Source organism: Anabrus simplex, chromosome 2 (assembly GCF_040414725.1).
Source record: "Anabrus simplex isolate iqAnaSimp1 chromosome 2, ASM4041472v1, whole genome shotgun sequence".
NCBI classification, from domain to species: Eukaryota; Metazoa; Arthropoda; class Insecta; order Orthoptera; family Tettigoniidae; genus Anabrus; species Anabrus simplex.
The window spans coordinates 420,013,182-420,036,069 of record NC_090266.1 but is presented as its reverse complement, the minus strand read 5'-3'; positions in this window follow the sequence as shown (position 1 = coordinate 420,036,069).

Here is a 22,888-nt window from a genome sequence, read left to right as displayed (position 1 = left end):
AGGCGATTACCAACTGTTTGTTGTGTAACGTGGCGTGCCACAACAGATCGAATTTGTGCTGCTGTTGCATGGGTTCCATCCGTGCCATCCGAATGATGCGGCGATCCCCTCTCACAGTTGTATGTCGCGCTGGGCCTATGCCATGTCTACGAGTGTGGGTACCTTCATTTGACCACTGCTGCCAAACACGTTGTACCGTAGATGCCTGTCGGCCAACACGTGCAGCGACTGTCCTCAGCGATAATTCAGCCCCACACAGCCCAATTATCCGAGCCCTCTCAAACGGCGAGAGTTGTTGATAGCGTGTTCTTCTCTGTCGTCGAGGAATGTTTGACGGGGAACACTTCACTGCACAGACTGCAAGTCAACTACGCTACACCAGAGTCCGTATACAGGAGTTGATTCCTTCGCGACCAATCACGTGGGGATACCTGTAGCAACAATCCAATGGGTCTAAAACATTGATGGTTTACATACCTATAATGCATCGTTCCATGTCTTGAGAATCAACACAAACGACCAATGCCTTCACGGTGTTGCAATTTCCATTTTCTTAGGTGTATAATTAGGAAACGTCTGAACGTAGTTAAAAAATAATTGTAGTATGTTATAGTAGGTGTCTTATTATAAATTAGTGTGTTTATTCTATTACTGTAAAATATTTGTGTAGTAGTGTATCTGTAGCATCTATAGTATATGTGGTATCTGTATTAATTCTTTTACTAGAAATCTGTTGCAGTATTTATGGTAGACTTAACTGTGGTTTAGAATTGTGTGGACCTAATTCTTGTGTATTACTTTGAGTTTTCAGTAATTAACAGCAATTTTCATTACGTTAGGCTATTGTAGAAAAAATCGTACAACTAAGTAGTATTATAGTGTAGTAGTTGCTTATATTAATTACCTTGTTGTTGTGTGATCGTTGCGAACTAGCATAGACAATATTTCTTTCCTTTCATTTTTATAGGCAATATTTCTTTCCTTTCATTTATATTTGCACAGAATAAGTTATTTTATTTTTCCTTTTCTTCCCATTATTCCGTAAATAATGGCTAAGCAGTGCAATTTTAGGAACTGTGGGTATGGCCAGGCGTTAAGTAGTATGAGGGAGGAGTTGGAGAGTTTGAGGGAGATAATTAGGATTCTCTCAGATGACAGGAAGGAAAGTAGGCCTCCATCAAATAATGTACAGGATAAAGTAGGTAATAATATTTTCGTGTGGCTATTTCTAGCCGAGTGCAGCCCTTGTAAGGCAGACCCTCCGATGAGGGTGGGCGGCATCTGCCATGTGTAGGTAACTGCGTGTTATTGTGGTGGAGGATAGTGTTATGTGTGAGTTGCAGGGATGTTAGGGACAGCACAAACACCCAGCCCCCGGGCCATTGGAATTAACCAATTAAGGTTAAAATCCCCGACCCGACCGGGAATCGAACCGGGGACCCTCTGGACCGAAGGCCAGTACGCTGACCATTCAGCCAACGAGTCGGACATAAAGTAGGTGTAAAGGAGGGATGGGAAGGAAATGGGGGAATTATAGAAGACAGATGGTCTAATGTTTTACGGGAAAGGAGATTGCAGGCTAAGGGCTCTGTTCAGGATCAGAATTCAGGACAGGTGTCTCTGATAAATCGGTACGAGTCACTGCAGGTAGAACAACCGAGGGAAGATGAGGAACAGGGAACTGTTTCTGAGATGTGTGGAAGTAGGAAGAAAGGAAAAGGTAGGAAAGGGAAATGTAGTGTAGTAGAAAGGAAAAGACAGGTGGAACAGGGTCATGGGGCGAGAAAAGGGGGGAGGAAGTAGCTTCTGCAGCAGTGAGAGAAGGTAGGGCTGACAAGGAGGGGAGGGGATCAAATGAGGTGGGTAGTGTCGAGGCTCTGGTCATGGGGGATTCCATCGTTAGACATGTGGAGAAAGTGTGTAGAGGAAAGGGAACCAGGGTAGAGTGTTATCCAGGAATTAGGTTGAGGCAGATATTGAGAAAGTATAAGAGAAGAAAGAGGAAAAGGAGAAGGTGGTGGTGTTAACGTTGGTACTAACAAAGTAAGGCAAGCAGGTATAAGTACCAACATAGTTGGGGATGTTTGGGATCTGGTAAATGCAGCACGGATGTAGTTTAAGGAAGTGGAAATTGTTATCAGTGGAATACTCTGTAGGAGGGATACTGACTGGAAGGTGATTGGGGATTTAAATGAGACTATAGATTTGGTATGTGGGAAACTGGGAGTGAGATTTCTAGATCCTAGTGGGTGGGAAGGAGACAGGGATCTGCGCTCAAATGGCTTTCACTTAAACCGCAGTGGTACATATAAATTAGGAAACTTGTTTAGAAGGGTTACAGGCAGGTACATTCAGGGAAACAGGGTGGCCTAGGGAGCGGTGTTAAGCGAACAGGGAACTGAAAATCAAGTAGGGATGACATAAAAATGTTAGTGCTCAACTGTAGAAGAATTGTAAACAAAGGAATCGAATTACGTAATTTAGTAGATATATACTTACCAGATATCGTAATAAGAGTTGAATCATGGCTGAGAATTAATATAAAGGATGCAGAAATATTCTCTCGGAACTGGAAGTGTATCGTAGAGATAGCATAGGAATGGTAGGAGCGGAAGTATTCATTCTAGTGAAAGATGAATTTGTAAGCTACGACTAAGGATGAAAAACATGAAATTCTGGGTGTAAGGCTCATCTCTAAAGATAATAGGCTAATTGATGTCTTTGGAGTGTACAGACCGGAAAAGGGTAGTGCTGACGCTGATACGGAATTATTTGATAAGATAATCGGCTATGTTGGAAATGATACGGATAGGAATGTGATAGTAGCAGGTGATCGCAATTTACCAAATGTCAATTGGGAAGGTAATACGAACGACAGGAAGCATGAACAACAAATGGCAAATAAGTTAATATGGGAAGGGCAGCTGATTCAGAAAGTGATGGAACCAACTAGAGGGAAGAATATTTTGGATGTGGTGCTGATAAAACCAGATGAGGTCTAAAGAGATACCGAAGTAATAGATGGTATTAGTGATCACGAAGCTGTTTTTCTTGTAGTTAAAAATAAATGTCAAAGAAGGGAAGGTATTAAAATTAGGACTATTAGGCAGTACCATATGGCTGATAAAAAAGACGTGAGGGAGTTTTTAAAAAGTAAATATGATCGCTGGAAAATGGTATATAAAACTGTAAACAGATTCTGGGATGGGTTTAAAGTAATTGTTGAGGAATGTGAAAATAGGTTTGTACCATTACAGTTGGTAAGGTATGGTAAAGATCCACTATATTATAGCAGAGAAGTAAAGAGACTAAGAAGTAGGTGCAGGTTGGAACGAAATAGAGTTAGAAATGGTTATGGAAGTGAGGAACTTACTAGGAAATTGAATCTAGCAAAGAAGTTAGCTAAGGATAGCATGATGGCAAGCATAATTGGTGGTCATACAAATTTTAGTGAAAATGGAAGAGTATGTATACGTACTTCAAGACAGAAACAACTTCAAAGAAGGACATTCCAGGAATCATTAATGAACAAGGGGAGTGTGTATGCGAGGATCTTCAAAAGGCGGAAGTATTCAGTCAGCAGTAAGTAAAGATTGTTGGTTACAAGAATAATGTCCTGAGAGAGGAGGTGAGTAACACTAAAGAAGTATTAAAATTTACCTATGATAACAATGACATTTACAATAAGATATAAAAGCTGAAAACCAGAAAAGCAGCTGGAATTGTTAAGATTTCTTGTGATGTATTAAAGGCAATGGGTTGGGATATAGTACCATATCTTAAATACTTATTTAATTATTATTTGGTTGAAGGAGCCATACCAAACGAATGGAGAGTTGCTATAGTAGCCCCTGTGTATAGAGGAATGGATGATAGACATAAAGCTGAAAATTACAGGCCAGTCAGTTTGACATGCATTGCATGTAAGCTTTGGGAAAACGTTCTTTCTGATTATGTTAGACATGTTTGCGAAATTAATAACTGGTTTGACAGAAGGCAGTTTAGGTTCAGGAAAGGTGATTCCACTGAAGCTAAGCTTATAAGATTTCAGCAAGATATAGCAGATATCCTGGATTCAGGAGGCCAAATGGACTGTATTGCTATTGACCTATCTAAGGCATTTGATAGGGTAGATCATGGAAGACTACTGGCAAAAATGAGTGCTATTGGACTAGAAAAAAGAGTGACTGAATGGGTGGCTATATTTCTAGAAAATAGAACTCAGAGAATTAGAGTAGGCGAAGCTTTATCTGACCCTGAATTAATTAAGATGAGAATTCCTCAAGACAGTATTTTCTGACCCTTATGTTTTCTTATATATATCAATGATATGTGTCAAGAAGTGGAATCAGAGATAAGGCTGTTTGCAGATGATGTTATTCTGTACAGAGTAATAAATAAGTTACAAGATTGTGAGCGGCTGCAGGGTGACCTCGATAGTGTTGTGAGATGGACGGTGGGCAATGGTATGATGATAAAGAGGGTTAAAAGTCAGGTTGTGAGTTTCACAACTAGGGAAAGTCCTCTCCGTTTTAATTACTGTGTTGATGGGGTGAAAGTTCCTTTTGGGGATCATTGTAAGTACCTAGGTGGTAATATACGAAAATACCTTCATTCGGGTAATCACATAAGTATGATTGTTAATAAAGGGTACAGATCTCTGCACATGGTTATGGGGGTACTTAGGGGTTGTAGTAAGGATGTAAAGGAGAGGGCATATAAGTTTCTGGTAAGACCTCCAAATGGAGTATGGTTCTAGTGTATGGGACCCTCAGCAGGATTACTTGATTCAAGAACTGGAAAAATCCAAAGAAAAGAAGCTCGATTTTTCTGGGTGATTTCCGACAAAAGAGTAGCGTTACAAAAATGCTGCAAAGTTTGAACTGGGAACACTTGGGGGAAAGGAGACGAGCTACTCGATGAAGTGGTACGTTCCGAGCTGTCAGTGGACATATGGCGTGGGGGGACATCAGTAGACGGATAAGTTTGAGTGGCGTTTTTAAAAGTAGGAAAGATCATAATATGAAGATGAAGTTAAATTTAAGAGGACAAATTGGGGAAAATATTCGTTTATAGGAAGGGGAGTTAGGGATTTTAATAACTTACCAAGGGAAATGTTCAATAATTTTGCAATTTCTTTGGATCGTTTAAGAAAAGGCTAGGAAAACAACAGATGGGGAATCTGCCACCTGGGTGACTGCCGTAAATGCAGATCAGTAGTGATTGAAAGCAACGGAAATCTATTTCACACCTAGTTACCCTATTACGCATTTTCGGTGACGCCTGGCCCGCCTGTGACAGCTGAGACATGACTGCATGGCAAATTCATAAACGTTACCATCCTGTTATTGCTAATGGCCTCTTCCGGCCACACCATGAATGACTTAACTATTTCCATGATTGTACTAGAGAGGGCAGCTTCCTCGATTGGTGAACACGGATGGTCGATCTTTCCCACGAGATACTAATTGTATCTCTTTGACTCGAATCTTTGTTTTGGTTTGGAGAGAAGAATGAAAATGGACCCCACGCAGATCGGAGTGGCATTTTTGAGTTACAGAAAGGTTTTTAAAAGGTTCAAACCTGGCCTATACTACCATCCTTCTTCTTACTTTGCTGGTTAATACACTGACTGACAGAGCAAATGCAACACCAAGAAGGAGTGGTCAGAATTTTATGCCAATTGCAGGGTAGACTGACGTCACTGAGGTATGCTCATGATGTGAAATGCGCCGCTGTGCTCCGCACGTAGCGAACGATAAATGGGACACGGCGTTGGCGAATGGCCCACTTCGTACCGTGATTTCTCAGCCGACAGTCATTGTAGAACGTGTTGTCGTGTGCCATAGGACACGTGTATAGCTAAGAATGCCAGGCCGCCGTCAACGGAGGCATTTCCAACAGACAGACGACTTTACGAGGGGTATGGTGATCGGGCTGAGAAGGGCAGGTTGGTCGCTTCGTCAAATCGCAGCCGATACACATAGGGATGTGTCCACGGTGCAGCGCCTGTGGCGAAGATGGTTGGCGCAGGGACATGTGGCACGTGCGAGGGGTCCAGGCGCAGCCCGAGTGACGTCAGCACGCGAGGATCGGCGCATCCGCCGCCAAGCGGTGGCAGCCCCGCACGCCACGTCAACCGCCATACTTCAGCATGTGCAAGACACCCTGGCTGTTCCAATATCGACCAGAACAATTTCCGGTCGATTGGTTGAAGGAGGCCTGCACTCCTGCACTCCCGGCGTCCGCTCAGAAGACTACCATTGACTCCACAGCATAGACGTGCACGCCTGGCATGGTGCCGGGCTAGAGCGACTTGGATGAGGGAATGGCGGAACGTCGTGTTCTCCGATGAGTCACGCTTCTGTTCTGTCAGTGATAGTCACCGCAGACGAGTGTGGCGTCGGCGTGGAGAAAGGTCAAATCCGGCAGTAACTGTGGAGCGCTCTACCGCTAGAAATCGCGGCATCATGGTTTGGGGCGCTATTGCGTATGATTCCACGTCACCTCTAGTGCGTATTCAAGGCACGTTAAATGCCCACCGCTACGTGCAGCATGTGCTGCGGCCGGTGGCACTCCCGTACCTTCAGGGGCTGCCCAATGCTCTGGTTCAGCAGGATAATGCCCGCCCACACACTGCTCGCATCTCCCAACAGGCTCTACGAGGTGTACAGATGCTTCCGTTGCCAGCGTACTCTCCGGATCTCTCACCAATCGAACACGTGTGGGATCTCATTGGACGCCGTTTGCATACTCTGCCCCAGCCTCGTACGGACGATCAACTGTGGCAAATGGTTGACAGAGAATGGAGAACCATCCCTCAGGATACCATCCGCACTCTTATTGACTCTGTACCTCGACGTGTTTCTGCGTGCATCGCCGCTCGCGGTGGTCCTACATCCTACTGAGTCGATGCCGTGCGCATTGTGTAACCTGCATATCGGTTTGAAATAAACATCAATTATTCGTCCGTGCCGTCTCTGTTTTTTCCCCAACTTTCATCCCTTTCGAACCACTCCTTCTTGGTGTTGCATTTGCTCTGTCAGTCAGTGTATATTACAGGTATGGTAATTCTTAGATGTTATTATTTGTTCGACTGTTCTTTCGTAATATTTGTTCTATTATTCGTAGCTGATTGATATGCGTCTTTGCGCTCCGCAGTATAAATGGGCTGCATATTTTCTTGTGGTTATTGTGATTATGATATGTTGATACTTGGGTCTCATATTACTTCTATTCATGCGCGCCGCATTCTAATGACTGTTTGCCCTTCGTGTCGGCACAAGCTTCCACTCGTGTCGTACGAAGTGAACCCTGATGGGTTTGTGCATGACTACGGGATTTCTCTGATCCCACAGCTAATTCCTTTGTGCTGTGCACGCAACTTCTGATATTAATGAGACCGCGTTTGTGACCTTGGAGTCATGCTATATGAAATTGAGTTCGCCTCTTAACCGGCGCCTTGCTCGTATTGTTGCCGATGCCGGCTGTGTCTGAATGTGTGCACGTATGTTGGTGTAAGAGAGGAGTGAAAGAATGGCGTATCGATCAACTAAATTTACATTTTAATCTTGTTTCTGTATGTTATTTTCGTTTTTCGTACGGTGCTGTTTCTTTTGCCTTCGCACCTGTCTTGGCCGATCGCTTACCCGTGGGGCCGCCTTGTTTATGTTTATTATATTTAGGCTATACGCATGCCTGGGATTCCCCTTTTGGTTATTGATAATTGTTTCCTTGGTCCAGAGAATTTTCTCTGTGCCATGCTGTTATCTAACATATTTTATTTTTTCCTGCTCGGGGTTTTTTCTCCTTGATGCGTGGGAGTTGGACGATCTATGGTGATTGTTGGTATGTGGGTGGAGTTGAATCGTGTGTAAGAAAGATGATACGATATTAAACTCGTGGAAAGAACGATCTGCTTCATCGGTGATACTAATATTTATACTGGCATATTCAATAATGATGTATTTAACTGAGTGAGTTCCTCGAAAGTTTAATTTTATCTTGGAGTTTGATAACGTCATGCTCACGTAGCAATGTTATGCCACCAACTGAACTAAGTCTACTCATGTGTGTACCCGTTCTTATCCTTGAAATTGGTTTCCTTTTATTCTTTACTTCTACCTTTATTTTACGATATTAATAAATCCTCATTACGTGTACTCGAATTTTATTATTTGTACAATTAGTCTATTATTATTTTTAATTGGTAATCAGTGTAATCAGGCTCCTTTCCAGTTCAAGGCTGTGTTCTTTGGCTTTTCCTAGTCGCGATCTACGCCTCAAATCTCTTTCACGGTATTTATTTGTGCTGGAATGTGTCCGCGATGGGAGGGGTGTGGCTCACAACTCACGGTGGAGCTGCTGGGGATCCAACGTGATTTCGGGCGGAGGACTCAACGTACTTCATTAGGTGTGGGAAGATTTAGTTACGTTCCAGTTCGTGAACCACGGTCAACAGCTGAGTGGCCGAGTAAATGATCCTGCTAGTCGGTATAGAGTTGCTATGAAATAATACTGGGCAATTTTGGACATATTCGAAGTCATGGCGGTACTTTTACTCAGGCGACTAGGATTATACAGTTCACTGGTGGTCCCTAAAACATCAGAGGAGAGATTTTTACTGGGGCTAAATGTAAATAGCGTAGCATCCTGCTTCGTAGAATTTACCAAGCTGAGAACGTTCTAAGCAAGACTCGGACCTATGGAATTAAGAGTTCGACTTGCATTTAACAAGCGAGGGATTTTTTCGAAAAACTTGGCGAACGAAATGGAATTCGATGGTGAGCTTTCATTATTAATGGGGCTCATTGAAGAAAGAAATAAAAAAGAAAGAAAGAAAGAAAGAAAGAAAGAAAGAAAGAAAGATAGAAAGAAAGAAAGAAAGAAAGAAAGGAATTAGAACTGGCTGATTCAGCGTCAGGATGTAGTGGGAGTTAATGATATCCGGGTAATAAAATATAATAAGAGAGAGGAGATAATAAAGTGTTCTTAGCAGGTGCTAAAAATCGAAGGAAGGAGTGCATAGTAGGACTATCACCCTAGTACTTGGTACTGGTGTGACTTAAGCGACAGCAACTACCTAGCTCGGTATTGAGCCCATAATTCTACATTGCTGAAATACCAACTGCGAGATGGAAAAAACGCGCATCCATATTTTAATTGCAAGCCCACCTCGTGTTCCGTGGCGAGGCTACTCAAAGCGGGAGGCGATCCCCCTAAACATCGAACGAGGTCGGAACATTTCGGAAGACCTCGGGTAATTAATCATGAAATTCTGGCTAATAATCCTCAAGGTGAAATCTTTCGGCACTGTCAGTAACGAAGAAATGAGTATTTAAGAATTTTGGGAAACATTTAACGAAGCTAATTTCACAGGGTGGGAATGTATTTAGTTGTGCTAGGAGAGAAGTTACCATCCATCCTGGACGAGTAGATTTACACGTGTCAAGGACATTCGGTCAAAATTGGCGGGAACCATCGTACAAGAAACTAATTAATTACGCCCGTTACATAAGCCCGTAAAATCAGCGAATAACACCATCGTGATTGGAAAAATAGGCGAAATCTCTGGGGTGAGTCTCAAAGTAATCGCTCCAGCAGTCATCAAATGAAATGATTGCACAGTAGTAGATAATTCAACGCATTACGTCTCTAGAGAATGCTTAAATACGCCCTCTATCAGAAAGACAGTCAGTCATCATTCAGTTGTCCGAGAGGGTGAACCTACGTCGACTGACTTGAAGAAGAGGACTTCTAAAATTAAAGTGTTTGAGATAGACTTGAGAATCTCAAAAGCCGATTGGCTTGAGAGATGCAAATTTTACAAAGTGGTAATGAGGAGTAAAAACAACTTAAATATTGAAACATTGTATTTACGATATCCATCCTGGTAGGAGGTATGGGAATATTATAGTTTAATATTCGTAGGATTTCTTAACTTGTTCTCACCGCAAGTACTTCCAGGGGCACAATCACATTCACTCACACACATACACGCACATTTACTTAAAACTACAACATTATCCATTAATGCCATCTCAGTAATGAGTCCGTATCAATGCTCACTCGTGTTTTACATTAAACTAACAAGTTGTACCATTGTAGTAATTAACACCTTTCGTCCATTGTCACATAGCACAACAATGCGACCGTCCTGGCTCCAGACACGATTTAAGCCAAAGTGATCTCGTGCACGATTTAAAATGTTTTTCCTGGTACCCGTGAGCTAGTCCATCAGGTGAAGGTGCGTGCCTTTTAGCCGACGTTTAGCTCTCCAAATGCGGTCACGATCCTGGTACCGCAGGAACTTAATAATCAGTGGGCGTTTACCCGTGGCAACCACATCAGCCGTTGTTCGCTTCGGAACACCTAGGCGATGGCAACGGTCAATGTCTGACATATTAAGCTCGATATCCAGTTTTTCTTTAATAGTTGATAATACTTTAGCGTACACGTTTTCACCTGGTGCTTCCGGGACGCCATGCAAAATTAGACAGTTTCGGCGGCTGTATTGTTCCGCTTCGTCCATCCGTTCTCTTTGCTCGTCCAGATTTTGCTCTATTTTTAAAATATTGTTTTTATGTCTTTCAGTTCACCAGACACTTTCTCTTGAAACGCACAGAACTCCTCCTCCAGCCGCTGTAGTTTCTCCTCCCGGTTGGCGCTGCTGGTCACCTCCTTTTGTTGGGCGCGAAAATGCTGCATCGCATCTTCAATTGCCGATACCTTTTGAACTACATCCCGTAGCATCATGATTTTTGTCAGTATTGGACGGTGATTATTAAAACTATGGAGATTAGGTCGCGAATGGCACTTAGTTGCTGTTTATCTTGCAGATTTACGAGTTAGCCTTGACACACACTTTACACTATGACTGAGCTCTCCGCCATCTTGACTTCTGCGTAGGGAGACAGCAGAGTCAAAGATAGCTCTTTTGAATGATTGCGGACAAGGTTATTTTGATTATCTAAAAGGGAGGACTATTTGAGTCTGGCAGAGATTACATCCTTTGTCTCAAGGTCATTCACATCTATGGAAAACCTGGTGAAGTGGACGTGGAAATTTTCCACAAACTGCATCAGTTGAATACTCGACACGAGGTTGTGTGGTTTCATTTGTATGTATACGTAGTGTAACCGTTCATGTCATGAAGTCCAACAGATAACATATGCCGTTTTTCGCGTCATTCTGCGACATGATTGGTCGTACTTAGAATTTTTCGCCCAGACCGGGGTACGAGTAGCGCTGCGCCAGCTACGAGGACGAGGGTCTAATTACGCGCACAGAGGAAAAGAGTGCTATGGACAGCAAGACCATGGAATTACGCTCTCTATTTGCAGACGGATATGAGAAGAGCCACGAGAGAAGCAGGAGAGCATTTGGGTCAGTAGGCGCAGTCTTTTATAGTGTTTTAACACACGAGCTGGATATTCTCAGCGATTTCCCTGTATATCCACTGGTGCCAACTCATAGTATTCACTTGTTAATTATAATAATAGAAGTTTTGATAAACGCCATGGGAACTTATGACTAAGGACTCATTTCAATCGGCGTCTTTTATACAAAGTAATGATGTCAGAAAATGTACTACATAACGAGAGTATCGGTAATGACGCATCCTAGACAGATTTGCGTAATTAAGAAACAGCGTCGTGCCGCTCGAAAGAAGTGCTTGAAATCCCAGGAGTAATAGCTGAACCCGCAAATTTTCAAGAGAACGCTTGGAAGATTACGAGAGATCCAACGATGCGATTTGAATGAAAATCAATCAGTGGAAAGTGGAATGGTTGGGCTACAATTTGACTATTCACACGACTCTGACAAATTAATATTAAGGGACCGAATTTTGCAAGTGGGCGGGACTTACCACCACTCTAGGCGACAAGCTGGTTTCACTGTATAAGAAACCCCAGCTAGTCCATAGTATTCCATTCTAATACAGTCTACCGCAGTTGTTACGTGTTAGCTGTGAAACTTCATTGGTCAGTGTGAGCCAGTGATCTCAGTTATTGTTGTTCAGTGTGACTGAAAAGTATTGTACGCTATTCACTTTGCATGATTGTGTCTCAAACTTAAGTCTGTGTTATATCGGATATTTCCGTGTGAATGCATGACTCAAACGTACGGGATGAAGGAAGGATTGTGTGTGTGGGTGTAGGTGCTGGTAGTTCCCATATTAACATATTCACATGTTAAGGGATTACGTAGAATTAGAGTCAGTGGCGGCTCATGTGTATAACCTTTAAGGAGCTGATGGTTTCTGTTGATTGCGCGGACGTAGTGAGATGCCGATATGTTCTGCAAACGATTAATTGCCGTGAGTAAAGCAAGTATAATGTCGGAAGGCGCAAATCGAAATAATAGGAAGTGCTAATATAGCCAGAGGATCATGTCTGAATAAAAAGTGTGACGCTCACATAAACAACGGAAGTTAATAATTGTGACGTGGTGCAAAAAGGAAAACGAGTGGCGAGCTACAGGAACTAGAATCGTTACTCGGTCAGTTCACTTGAATCCATGAGTGTGTCTAGCCATAGCAGGTTATTTGATGATGCATAGAACATTACATCTTTAATAAATTTCCCGTTTGCCTACGTATACGCGAGTGATCTTCGGACCCAAGAGAGGAATCTACGAGAGGTAGTTAAATTACCTGGTGAAATCGAGTCTTCTAACTGAATGAACAACGAGGTTTGAGATACTAGTGTGTGAGGGGAGGAGAGATGGCTCGTGTGGCAGTATTTGAGATGACAGCCCGGAAGGATGAAAGAATAATATGAATATTATAGTCATAGTAAGGCTGACTAGAGCCGGATCATTGATAAAATGATATGTGGTAGCAATAAATGATGATATGCCTGGACAAGGCGATAGACGTGTGAAATGAATTCAGTGCATAGGCTGAGAGCGAAAGGGATAGCGTTCTCCCAGCTGACGAATGCAGGCTACTGCTCAGAGATATATTTAAAACCCTAAGTGTGAAAGAATGTTGAGCCCGGAGAATGAGTTCGCTTAGCTGTCAACATCTCGGGACATTCATACGAGAATTCCGCACCACCTGCACATAGTGTTAAGAGTTGCATGCCAATTTTATATTCCCACCAACGTTGTAGACTCCATGTCTCATTAGATGAAGTGATTCTACCCATTTGTCTTACTAAATTCGATCGAAGGTGAGGTGTTCAGATATGCACCCCTAAACCAGAAAGACATGAGTTCGATACCATGTGGTAATGACAACCTTGGATCAATACCAGTAAACCTGGAAGGGTCGTCACAATTTCTATATGCATTCTTGTGTGTGAAGTGTACTATTTGTAGCTGTACTTTCAGGTGGTTACTCTTTTTATGTTCATGTGTTATATTATTCGATGATGTTTATGGTGTCTTACAGAAAACCAACGTTGTTTTGGTCCGCTTTGTGATATAGAATGATAAGGTAATCCTGGAGAAACATGCATATAGATACTGTACTAATTCATTAAGGTAGTCAAGTAAATTTAGTAATCAAAATACGGCGATATGATTTTCATGATTATGGGAATATGCGTAACAGTGTTTCATTAAATACTTCACCACCATGAAAGATTCCGAATAGGTGTGTTCGATTCCCGAGCGGTGCCATCCCAGTGTATATATTTAATAATATGTTTGATGTGCAGCAATATAACAGATACCAGCGGTTGTCGATAATAAAATAAGCGGACGGCCCAATTCAGCGTAAAATGTAAATTCCTAGGTGTGTGTTTACAGGATGATTGGAGGTGTCAGATGATAGTCAGATATAAAACGGACTGACATGGACAAGGAAGCACCCTCCAGATAGTTGATTTGTTACATGTAATTATGTGGCATTGTCTCGTGAAAAATTTACTTTGTGACTCTATCAGTTAATAATTTTTTTGTTTGATTGGGAACAAACATCTCATACAGTAGTATAGTGTATACCTCTCTTGTTATATAACACCCTACTTTCAATATATTCAAATTTAGTGCACACATTTCCTCGAACAGTCCACTGCCCGTATGCTCTTGAGCTTAGACGTTGAGACAGTGAAAGTAGGGAGGATGGGGCTTCGATTCCGAAGTTTTCATCCAACATATTTTCATTCGAGATTTATTTGTGAAACTAAGTTCCTTAAATGATGTCCTGATGAGCCCGGGACTGGTGCAGTATCTAATAAAATTTCTCGTTGAGTTAATTACTTCAAGGAAATTAATGTGTGTTGCTTCGAGCCGAGTGCAGAATCAGTGTATTGATGATGAAGTATTTAAGCGAAGAATGCCTCCTACCATTAAGAGGGGCTAGGTTCACAGGTTACCGACTTGCAAAATATAGCCAAGCTAACGCCACGCCAAGCGGCACAGTTACAGGTCAGTCTAATCGTAATATTGTGTTTTTGTAGTTAGGGATGTAAATGCTTGTCCCTTTAAATTAATTAATAAATCATAACACCGCGTTGTATATTCCCCGTATGTAGAATTAAGTATGTTGCGATGACGACTATGTGTCTTATCGTTATTCAATTTTAGTGGCGAATTATCTGTTATTTATGTCAGCGCACGAGACGTTAAACTGTGTTTAATTAAAGTGAATTTAAATATAACAACGAAAATAAATTATATAATGCTCAGGTCGGTAAAAGTTACAATAATGGTAACAACGTATCCAATAATAATAATAATAATAATAATAATAATAATAATAATAATAGTAATAATAATAATAATAATAATAATAATAATAATAATAATAATAATAATGCGTTCAGCATTTAGGTAAGTGAGATTAGCTATTTATATCGAAATCGTGGAAATCCTGTGAAGTATGATAAAGTTTTAACATTTTGGGAAATACAAATTTCATGACACCGTGTATATGTGATATAGAAAATTACAGCATGCTATTTTTCTCCAGAGGTCCGTAGAAGTTTCGAGAAGTTAATTTTGTGATCACTATAAACTCGTTTTTAATGGGATCGCTTGTATTTAAAAGTTTCAAGAAAGACGAAAGTGGATTGTAATGGAAATGAAATATTATGAGAATAATTAGGAAGAAGTTAAAGACAGAGTAAGTCTGTATTTTATGAGTGATCTAGAATAAGCAGGACGCCTAGTATAAGAGACCTTGGTCGATGGAGAGGATTTTTGTGGCATGGATGAAGTTGATGCGTAATATTTCTGATACAGGCTGTATAAGAGGAGCGAAGTCATGTAGCGATCCAGAACGATTGAAAAATGTAAGGGTTGTCAAATCCAAGTAGTGCGTTGTAATGCCTATTTTAAGTACAAGTTGATGTTCTTCCATGATTAATTTATGTAAGACCGTAAGTAACGGCAGTTAAGTTTAAGTGACGATTCTACTTGATACCAGCGAAGTGCATTTTGTGATAGCCGAACCTCACGAACAAAATACATTCTGACACACGGTCAAGATGATAATTATTGTAAATTAAATTCTATTGCGTATTTCACGAGACGGAAACGTGGCTGACTGGAAACTTTGCGGGTGAGAGAATGAATTTTACACTGAAGAAAGTGGAAATTACAACACCCAGAAGGAGCGGAGCTACATTGCTGCAATTGAACATGCAGGACGAGTGTTCGGTTGTAATTAGATGATTACACTTTCAGGTCCCTCTGACCGCAAGTTTGGACAACAATCAATACAGGATGTGCCCACACGAGCTGCAACACATTGATGAATTCGTCGAGGCATGGAGTCAATAAGGCCCTGGATCGCTTCCTGAAGAATTGTGGCACATGCTTGCTGCGCTGTACGGGTCAGTTGTTCCAGAGTTGTGGGTGGCTGAGGACGGTTTGCCAGTTGTCGACCCATCATGTCCTACACATGCCCAATACGACTGAGGTCCGGCGGGCCATTCTAAGTTTGTGATGACGTTGAAAGCTTCTCTGGAGATGCGTGCAGTGTGAACCCGGGCATTGTCCTCCTGAAACATCCCATTAGCAATGTTCGCCATCATAGGGACAACCATTGGATTGAGTACCCTATCAACGTACTATCGAGCAGTCATAGTGCCCTCAACAAGCATTACTTGTGATTTCACATTAAAGCCAATAGCTCCCCAGATCATAATGCTTGGTGTTGGCCCTGTGTGCCTCTCGACAATAAGATCTGGGCGGCCCATCTCCCCGGTACGTCGGCGCACACGATTCCGGCGATCACTGCGGGCAGGACATAAGCGCGATTCATCACTAAAGACGACCCTATGCCATTCGTCGACCCACGTCGATCTTTCTCGACACCAGGCCAGCCTTACACGTCGCTGTTGTGGGGTCAATGGAACACCTTCTGCAGGGACACGGGCTCGTAAGCCAGCTGCACGCAGGTGATTACCAACTTTTTGTTGTGTAACGTGGGGTGCCACAGCTGCTCTAATTCGCGCTGCTACTGCATAAGGTTCCATCCAGGCCATCCGAATGATGCGGCGATCCTCTCTCACAGTTGTCTGTCGCGCTGGCCCTATGCCATGTCTACGAGTGTGGGTACCTTCATTTGACCACTGCTGCCATACACGTTGAACCGTAGATGCCTGTCGGCCAACACAAGCAGCGACTGTCCTCAGCGATAATCCAGCCTCACACAGCCCAATTATCCGAGCCCTCTCAAACGGCGACAGTTGTTGATAGCGTGCTCTTCTCTGTCGTCAAGGCATGTTTGACGGGGAACACTTCACTGCACAGGCTGCAAGTCAACTACGCTACACCAGAGTCCGTATACTGGTGTTGATTCCTTCGCGACCAATCACGTGGGGAGACCTGTAGCAACAATCCAATGGGTCTGAAACTTTGATCGTTTACATACCTACATGGCATCGTTCCAGATCTGGAAAATCTACACAAACGACTAATGCCTTCATGGTGTTAGAATTTCAATTTTCTTGAGTGTATTGGATTGAGAGTTTGGCCTGCGTATGCTAATGAGAAGTCACTTCACTGGACAGTTCACGATGGTAAATGTTTGGAGTGTTGACATTGCAGGTCAGTTGGAGCCTCACACTTGGGTTATGGCGTTAATGCCGTGATGGTTGTGATTATTGTTTTCTGTGATATTACGTAATACCAAACGAGATTTGAGTTTACTTTATTTAGAGAATTTCACAGCAAGTTTTTAAATTGTAGTGAGGGATAGATTAAACTATTCGAACCTGTTGTTTAATTTCGATTTCACGGTTTAATGGATACAGTTATATTTCCAGATTCGAGTTCATTCCGTAGCGAATTTCACTTCATGTGTTAGACTTTCAGCGAGGATCAGATTTAAACATCCGGACATTGTGTTAAAGTTTCGATTTCGTCTGGCAGTATTGAATGACGTGTAGATCCCATAACGTTGGCTCAACGATAGATTTAGGATGCCGCATGTATTATAATTATCGTCATGTATGAGTAGACGCTGTAACGTTGACTCAACGACAGGATTTGGACGCCATTCGTGCATAGTCAATTCATAGGTTAAGCATTTTTCGAATCGATTTGAACGAGGTTAGTGTTTGCAGTAGTGGATACGAGTGTGGAAAATAATTGCAGGTACCAATTAGGCCATGTTTCGGCATAATCCTTACTAGGCGGAAGTCGCTCTCGTAATAGATTTGCATCAGTAGCAGCATGAATGTAAGGTTGTCCCATATGGATACTTTGGCAATGGAGACTGATACCTACTAGCTAGTCGCTTGCGTTCCAGTACGATGAAGTTTCGTTTCTACAACCTGTCATAATAATGTTCGGTGGATGAAGTCAGATCTGTCGATGCGGCAACACTGGCGGCACGCAACGCTGCGTAGCAGCAGGGTTTGACCACCTGCTCCCAACGTTGTTCAGTTGAGCATCGTGTGTGTGCCGTGTAAGACCTGTTTGACAAAGTGCGTGTTTAGTACGTTGGTTCTGAACTGCGAACAGGGATATGAACGTACAAAAGATCAATGTAGGCTACAGTTTTGTTTTAAGCTTGGCATGACATCGAAAGAAACGCATGCGATGCTGGTGAGTGTTTATGAAGATCAAGCACTGTCTTTGAAGTGTGTGTACGAGTGGTTCGCCCGTTTTCGAGGAGGCCGGGAAAGTGTCTCTGACAACCCCCGTAGCGGAACACCGGCGCCTGCGATCAGTGACGAAAACATTGAGAAGGTGAGGACATTAACCACGAACGATCGGTGATTAACTATGCGCTTGATAGCAGATGAACTGCAGATTAATCATGAATCCGTGCGACGAATCGTTATCCAGAATATAGGGAAGAAAAAATCGTGTTCTCATATTGTACCATATCACTAGACTAACGAGCAGAAGTAGGCACGTTTAGAGGATTCACAGGATTTTGTAAAAACGGCGGATGCGACACCATATTTCATGAACTGTATCATCACTGAGTATGAAACCTGGTGTCTCAGGTACGACACTGAAACGAAACGGCAAAGCATGGAATAGCGTTCTCCGGGATCCCCTCGTCAGAGCCGAAAAGTTACGCATCAAAACCATTCTCATCACCTTTTTCGATAATCAAGGCCTTACCCACAATAATTTCTACCCAGGGAACGACGTTGAATGCTGCACGGTACATTGAAATTTTGACCCGTTTCATGAAGCGTCTACGCAGGGTACGACCCCAGTACGCACAACAAGGTTCATATTTTTTGTCCATGACAACACTCGAGCACGCACAGCCAATATCGTCAAACAGTTCATGGCAAAAAAGGGGGTGGTGCAACTTGGACATCCGCCATACTCGCCAGATATGAATCCTCCAGACTTCTTCCTATTCCAATGACTCAAACTCGCTTTGAAAGGAAAGAGATTTGAGGATATACCTGACATGCAACGAAACGTGACGAGGCTTTTGGACACCATCCCAAAGGGAGCCTTCTTGCAAAGTTTCCAGGACATGTATCGCCGATCTCAGCAGTGCATAGTTATGGGAGGGGACTATTTTGAAGGAGAGTAAGGTCACTTTGTGCCTTGTTCATCTATGTTGATAGTGCAGGACTATTCACCGAACTTAATTGTCACAGGTTGTATTGGTTTCTTTTTCTTTACTTTAAGATTTGTTGTTCGGGTGTACGGTATGTTCTGATAGTGCCGTGTTTGGACACTTAGTTAATGTTTGTAGAACTTACACTACGAATGCGGTTTGGATTCGTCAGATGTTATTATATTTTATTTTCAATTTACGTTATTCATATCATTTATGTGAGACGTTGATCTTCCGATCACTTGTAACTTGGTTTAATGGGACAAGTGTAGATAGACAGATTTGTAATTGCAGGCGTAGTTATAGATAATTGTAAAACCGAGCTCGAGAGCTGCAGTCGCTTAAGTGCGGCTAGTTCTGGAGATAGTGGGTTCGAACCCCACTGTCGGCAGCCCTGAAAATGGTTTTCCGTGGTTTCCCATTTTCACGCCATGCAAATCCTGGGGTTGTACGTTAATTAAGGCCACGGACGCTCCCTTCCCACTCCTAGCCTTTTCCTATCCTATCGCCGCCATATGCAACACCAATTGTCTGTGTCGGTGCCACGTAAAGCAGCTTGCAGAAAGAAAAAAGAGAATTGGAAGGATTTCGTGTTGTGTGTTTTATATTGTAGACTTGTATTTTAATGAATTTAACGACGTAACTGTTTCATAACCTGAAAGTTGGTTTGGTAAGATTTATCACTTTTCTTTAACTTCAGTGTTTGGGGTTTCTTCTAAACGCATAATGAATTAATATTTCGTGCACTTCGCAGTCTTGTTCCTTCAGAACGATGTAACATAAGATCCCATCGGATCAAGTGTTGTTGGTTCATTCTGAACATCTGTTTGGGGTGATGCACGTTTTAGCGTTGGGATTCCTCTCTACCTTAAAGGGTGTCACGAGATGACAGTATATGATGGAATTTTATTTTTGACTGTGACAATTGCTGTTAACTTGTAATAAACACCATGTTTTCAAGTAATATTTCGCAGCCTATCCAAATCAACTGATAGTCTATTTGGTTCGATTAACGATCCATTCAAGGGACGTTCCAATATCCGATAGGACAGCCGACTGGTGGATAAACTTAGTTAAATATAAATCTGGAATTCTAGTTGCTGGATGTCAGAATTTCTACGGATCGTATGGCTTAACTCTCAGTTATCGTTTGGACCAATGTTGTCCGATTTTTAGTTCTATTCTTTTTCTGTTTTTGCTGTCAACGAATCCTACAATTGCGTTTTCATTTTATGGAAAACAAGATATAAAAAAATATTTCAAAAATTTTTACCACTCACGTTATGCATTGTGACTGCGTTATAACATGTTGTGACAATTTATACTGATTTTCTTGCCTATTTAGTAAAACTAATTATCGTTATTACATTAAATAAAATTCTTAGTAAGCACATTTTTCCTCTTCATTTGAAGTAGTTACGCTCTCCTCTGAAACCTGTCGATTGGTCAACGAAGGTGACAGAAAAAAACACTCGTAACGACCCCAAGATCCGAGAGACGACATTGTTCTACTGAAGTAGCCGAGGCAGACGACCAACGACGGAACGGTAAGTTCAAGGGTTCAGTAAATGCACTCTTGGTCAGCACAATCTTGTGGAGGAGGCCGCCTTTCAGGCTGCCGAACCCGTAAAAATACCCCACTCACTTAATACCTGACATTCTCAGCCCCATTTCAATACGACACTTTTGTTTCTCGATGCATACCGCTACTGGCTAACAGTCTGCTGGTGTCCATTTACTTGTTAACCATATCTAAAGAGGAGTGGCTTGACTGACATATGTAAGTTGTACGTTTCTTAGAAAATTCGGGGACCTCGGGTGTAACAAAAGCGTAGCTCCATCAAATTATAATCTCTGCATTGTTTGAATGGCGGCTGAAGGCTCTCATACTGCAGTATTAACAGTGCAGAAGTTCGTGACAAGCTAGTCGTGGGATTTTTGTTTCTGGTGCTATATTTTAATCACATATGCTTCTGCGTGTTGTATAATTATGAATTACAAATATTTTATCATCATAATCATTATTATTATTATTATTATTATTATTATTATTATTATTATTATTATTATTATTATTATTATTACGTAATTTGTCAATATTTTTATCGGTGAATGACATAAGTAGGGCTTACATAACTATATTATGTCTTCCTAATCATATGGTTTCGGTACTAATGTGAATTAATCCGAGTTTTACAACCAGATATCCTTCGTGGCACAACTATATGGAGGGATATATTCGTTATGACGTATTTTTATGGTAGTTGGTAGTGTGATGTGTTGTAATTAGATGGGTATTATGACGATCATAAATACCCAGTCTCCGAAGGAGCGGAATTAACTCTACGCAATTAAAATCTTCAACTCGATCGGAAATCGGACCCGGGGTCCTCTGAATAGAAGGAAATTTCTCTGACCATTCACTGAATGAGCCGGACGGGACCTATCTAATATGAGCGAAAATTTGATCGACCAGTTTGCTACCGTCAATGTGAGACGAGAACTTCTGTTACCGGGGAGTTTATTTTTATCTTTAAAGGTTACCAGCTTCTGAATACTCTGGTTCTATATGAATTTAAATATTATTTGTACTGTACAGTGTACTACATTCTGTGGTTTAGTACTTCGTTATTGTTCTTTCTTTGTTGCCTGTCACCTATCAAGAATAAAGGTAATCCTCCTCTCTTATCAGTCGTTCAAATAATAATAATAATAATAATAATAATAATAATAATAATAATAATAATAATAATAATAATAATAATAATAATAATAATAATAATAATAATAATAATAATACATTAATTCCGAAAACAATAACAGTTAAAAAGCATTCCCAATTTTTTTATATTTCAGAAAGTGGGAAAGAAGCTGCAGAACTGACTTATGTTCGTTACATCAGATAAACGTCACGTTAGATAGCAATCATATAGATTTACTGTCCAGTCTTCTGCGAGAAAATGCTAAATATTAACACTAACTTATTCTGTAGAATACCTCTGACAACCTTTGCTGTAAACCTACAGAGGTAAAATTCTGTACTTACTGAGGTACAGGAATAAAATGTAAGAGTTGTCATTTTCAGACAAAACAAGAATTAACAAAGATCACGTAGCATGCCAGTTCGCAAGTTTCTGACACGTATCTAAGGATGGTCACGGTTTCGGTAATTCCATCTAATAATACCTCGTAAACTTTGATGATTTTTTCTGTTTAACGTTCGGCTGCTTGTAGCTTAGTGAAGTGAAACTCTACACTGCATAGCGCCCCATTATATTGGTTGTTATATTTTTACGACATGTTGTTCGCGAGACATGGAGTGCAGTGAAATATGATTCACCGGAACTCGAACTCATGTCACATAGCTAAAATGCCATAACATTTTCACAATAAGCTGTAAAATGTAGCACCTTAAATTCTGCCATGTTTACTGCCATCTAACTACGTAAAACAATTTTGAACGAAATGCTCTCGCTAAAACGGCCGTAGGAGACACTTTATATCGGGCGTCAACCTGTGAAATAAATTAACTGGTCAAGTGCCATGGGTCATTTTAGGGTAAATCATACTCATTACTTTTGGATTTAGGTATCTCCAACAGTTTGGTTGTCAGGCTCGAGAACATACTGCGCTGTGCATGGATATGTTGTAAGAGGCTCGAGGCATTGTGCCAATACCGTACACTTAGTGTATCTCTGAAATTTATATGACATCGTGTGTCTATATGTGTACTGGGGCTAGAATCTGAATAAATGCAGTCGTGATTTATACGTTAGGTAATAAATGATAACAAAAAACCGTTGCGCATTCAGGCAATTTGCACTTTGGTTTGCCAAGACGATTGTTACCCAGCCAGGTGACATTCAGATATTGGAGTTCCATGTGGTCAAGGTATTG